We start from the raw sequence: 5,000 nt of genomic DNA, 5'->3' as shown, positions 1-5,000 counted from the left end.
GAGATAGAGAGAGAGGACGACACTAATGAAGAGAAGGGTGAAGAGTGACAAAAAAAAGAGAGCAGAGAGACAGATTTGGGCATTTTCTGTCTGGAGTGTATCTGGGTGCGACCTGGGTTTAATAGAATCAGACCCACTAAAGGTGTGTTTTCTGTGTGTGTTAGTGTGGTCTTGTTTGCAGTAACTACCTGTGTGGGGTCTTTTAGTAAACTAAGAATAAAACCTCAAGTGCTGTTTTGATGGTTAGGGTTAGGGGTTAGGCATAACACAATTTTGAATGGGAATTCATTGTGGGTGCTCACCAGGATAGTAAACCTATGTGTGGAACAATCTTTCCTGCTGTGTGTGTGTGTGCGTGCGTGCGTGCGTGCGTGTGCGTGTGCGTGTGTGTGTGCAGTGTTTTCTGAAGGTGAATTCTCCTTTTTAGTATTACTTTAGTGGTACCATTCATGCCAGTGTTAGAATGTCTGTACAGTACATGGTGTGTTCCTCTGTCCCCTTCATCTTTACCTCCAATGTTCTCTACGTCTTCCTCCCTTCTTCTGCCTCCATTTCTCCCTCCCTCCCTCCCTCCCTCCCTCCCTCCCTCCCTCCCTCCCTCCCTCCCTCCCTCCCTCCCGCCCTCCCTCCCTCCCTCCCTCCCTCCCTCCCTCTATCTCTTTCATTCTCTCTCTCTCTCTCTCCCTCCCTCTCGCTCTGTCTTGCTCTCTCTCTCTCATACACACTCCCTCCCTCTCTTTCCCTTCTTTTTTTCTCCCCGGAGTTTGTTCTTCCACATCGTCAGATTCACCCCTCCACTCCTTTCAGTTTTCTTTGCCACTGGGGTGGGCTCCACTCTCTTTCATTTTGCTCTCCCTTCATCTGCCAGAGTCACATGCGACGGGGGGGGGGGGGGGGTCCCACTGTCATTCCTCCATTTTTCTTCTCTCTACTTTTCTTTGCACAACTAGAGTTGCCGCATGGCAGCTATGGGTCTATGTCCTGACATGAGCTAAATGTTTGTTGGAAAGGAAGGTTTCGGCAGTTTGGGAATTCAGAGCCACAATGCTCTGCGTGAAATGGGTGCTTCTGTAGCTACAGTGCGTGAAACCGTTTTGTAACAGTTGGAGAATCTTCTAGCAAGGACAGAGAACCCTTTTCAGACCACCAGGAACTATTGTAATGTTCCAGGCAAAACCTTAGGAAGCTGAAAATGGTTCTATCTGGGAGTTTAGGATTCCCAAAAGTCAATCATTATTGTCGTGTCGTGTGCATTGAGGTATGTTGCACGCTAACTCCCAGGCCTGCGAGGTCGAATCATTGATCATGCACAGGGTCCTGCTGTCACATCCCATTAGAAACAAGTGCATCCACAGCTGGGGACACACACACACTCTCTCTCACATACAAGCACACACACACACACACACACACACCCACACACACACATACACACACTCACACATGCCCACAGTTGAAGACATGGCATGTGTGTGTGTGTGTGTGTGTGTTTGTGGGTGCCCAGCTGTGTTGGGCTGTCCTTCACCTCATCAACACACACCCAATCTTAACTGCCTATGGTATCTTCAAAGACGTTTGGAACACACAAAACGTGCAAAACACGCATGTACATAAAAACACTCACAAGGAACACACATGCAATTAATTGGTTGTTTGTTCATTTCCTAAACCCCAAAGCCACAGAAAGGTCATGAAGTGTACCAGTATTCCCTCCCAATAAGCAAATGATGACGACAGCAGTTGGCTCTGAACTCCATCGGTGCCATAAACATCTCAAGAGTCTGCACAAATGTCTGTTCGGGAGTGTGGATGTGTGTGTGTGCTTACACGTGTGTGCTTATACCCACGTCAGTGTGTACGTGTCTGTGTGGGTGTCTCTCGCACTTCCACTCTCTCTATGTCTCTCTCTCTGTTTCTCTCTCTCTCTGTCTCTCTCTCTGTCTCTCTCTCTGTCTCTCTCTATGTCTCTCTCTCTATGTCTCTCTCTCTCTCTCTCTCTCTCTCTCTCTCTCTCTCTCTCTCTGTCTCTCTCTCTCTGTTTCTCTCTCTCTCTCTGTCTCTCTCTATGTCTCTCTCTCTATGTCTCTCTCTCTATGTCTCTCTCTCTCTCTCTCTCTCTCTCTCTCTCTCTGTCTCTCTCTCTCTGTTTCTCTCTCTCTCTCTGTCTCTCTCTATGTCTCTCTCTCTCTCTCTCTCTCTGTCTCTACGTCTCTCTCTCCCTCCCCACTGTAGCCCCTTGCCATTTCTTCTCCTCTCGCCCTATCTCACGTTCTCCATCATTCCCCATTCTCCCAGTGTTGGACTCAAACCTGAAGCTCCTCTCCCATCTCTGTGTGAGATAACCTCGCCCCGGAACCTTCTGGACCTCGACACTCCGGTGGGACCCAGACAGACGAAGAAAGAGAGTGTGTGAGGGAGTGAAAGAGAGACAGAAATAGATATGCACCAGTCTGTATATATACATATATGTATATATATACTGTATATATATATATATATATATATATATATATATATATATATAATATACTCTATATATGTATGTAAATATTGTATACATATACTGTATATAGCATATTTACATATATACAGTATATATATATATATGTATATATATATATATATTTATGGAGTGAGGGAGGGAGAGAGAGAGAGAGAGAGAGAGAGAGAGAGAGAGAGAGAGAGAGAGAGAGAGAGAGAGAGAGAGAGAGAGAAAGTGGGGAGGCAGGAAGAGCGTGTGCCTGTGTGTGTGTGATAATGTGATTTGGAGGTGGGAGCGTCTCCCTGTGGGGGCAGTATGGGGACAGTTCCGCTCGGGGAGACGGAACCTTCCGTGTGCTTGACGCTGTCGCACCTGCGTCTGTCCCACCATGGGACATGTGACACAGCAACCAGGACTGGAACATGCCTCACTTGCGCGTGTGTTTGTGTGCGCACCGAGCCGTGCACTTTGAGGCCCCCCGCACCCTGAGCGTGTGATGCGAGGCTTCACACAGGCAGAATTAACAGTCAACAGCATCTTCTCTATCAGACACTAGGAGATGGAACACGCTGTGCTATCTGTGAATACATCATGAGTCTACCTAGGGCTGTCACTGTGGCTTGGCTGTCAGAGAGGAGGAGGAAGAGGAGGAGTAGGAAGGTTCACATTATGAGGGCAGCGATGATGAGGAGGAATTGTTTCACTCGTGTTTCACCCGTGAATACACACAGTGACTCTTATTACACACATACACACGCACACACGCATATACACAAACAGGCATCCATGCATTCGAACACACTCAAAAGTGCACACGTTCCCTACAGGTGAGAACCTGTGAGAATCCAAGTGATGAGGAAGGAACTGTGATATCTGCCTCTCGCACACTGACTGTGAGTGTGTGTCTGCCTCTGTGTGTGTTTGTGTGTGTGTGTGTGTGTGTGTGTGCGGGGTGTTACAGAGAGCACACTGAACACGCACAACACTCTTCTAAATCTGGGGCTCCCCTCCATACTCCACACACACGTTCACACAGTCAAACTTCTGTATAACTGACACTGTATAACTCTCACTCACATAACTGACACTCACACTGTACACACACACAGGTAGCTGGAAGGGCAGTGCTCTGCGTGTCTGATTCTGTAATACAGTCTTTTTCACTCCTTCTCAGTTGTTCTCGCTAAATCAGGATGCTCCTTTGCTTTGCTTTCATCTCCTTTTCACTCCTTTCCTCTCCCTTCCTCCTCGTATTTCCTCCCCTCCCCTCCCCTCTCTTTTGCTCTCGTCTGATACTGTAACATACTTTACCCCGGGTTCAGCAAGAGTTCAGGTACACAATGTCTCTTGAGCTTGTCCAAATTGGGTTAAAAGCAGATAGCAATGACATCCTGACAGAAGACACAATGTAATCCATGGTCTTTTTTATCTTATTTCCTGTTCAGTTTCTGGATATCCTGAGTTATGTTTGTGAATCTGCACCATACTCCAAATGGAACTATATCTGTGAGAAATAAAGTTACATGAAGTTTATTGAATTGAAGTTGAAACTGAGAGGAAACAATATTAACCGCCCTCCCGCTTCTACAGTGCCTACATTGCCCCCTCCTCCTTCCATCTCCTCCCTCCTCTCATCTTCTCCTGTTATACGGCTGAATGCAACATCACGACCAAGCCATAACCTCCCAGCTGTAATGGCTGTACTTACGTAATGTCACCTAAAATCTGCTTTCCTTCGGTCTGCCCCCCCCCCCCTCTCTCCACCACCTCCCCTAGTGCTTTCAAACCCCCTGTTGTTTTCTCTCTCGAGCTCTCTCTCTATCTCACTCTCTCTATTTCTCTTTCTCACTCACTCTCTCTTTCTCTCTCTCTCTCTTTCTTGCCCGCACACTTACAATTCCCTTACTCTCTGGCACACACTCTCACACAAATACTCAAACATATTTACATACCTACATAATATCCAAACTTCTATTCACAAGAATTAGACATTGATTGGTCACTCACCAGTTCTCTCTCTCACTCTCACACACATACACACACACACACACACACAGATACACACACCATCCCAACATCCCAGCCCTCTGGATTAAAAATAGAGATTAGAGATTAGGGCCAGCGTAGGGATTACACAGTCCTCTGTAGCCCCGCCTCTAACCCAGATCAGAAGCACCTCTGGACGCATCATCTTCACTGATGAACACACACATACACACACACACACACACATACACACACACACACACCTACACACACATACACACACAAGTTTTGCAAGAAGATACATCGGGCACTGACCTGTAGCAAATCACATGAATTCTGGATGAGTGTCCTTCCTGGTAGATGACTTGGGTCTGGTCTGAGGGGATGTCACTGCTGGGGCCCCACCTGCTGAACAAACTGAAGGACGGATCATTTGAAGGATTGTCTCAAACTAGACACAGAAGAACATGCTGTTAAAAGTCAGGGGATTAAGAGACACAGTGGAATGGTGTGTTGGGGAGGAATAGAAGGA

The sequence above is a fragment of the Hypomesus nipponensis genome, chromosome 18, assembly GCF_054491055.1.
Source record: "Hypomesus nipponensis isolate SF chromosome 18, ASM5449105v1, whole genome shotgun sequence".
Taxonomy (NCBI): Eukaryota; Metazoa; Chordata; class Actinopteri; order Osmeriformes; family Osmeridae; genus Hypomesus; species Hypomesus nipponensis.
The sequence above is the reverse complement of the archived record's forward strand: the minus strand, read 5'-3'. Positions refer to the sequence as shown.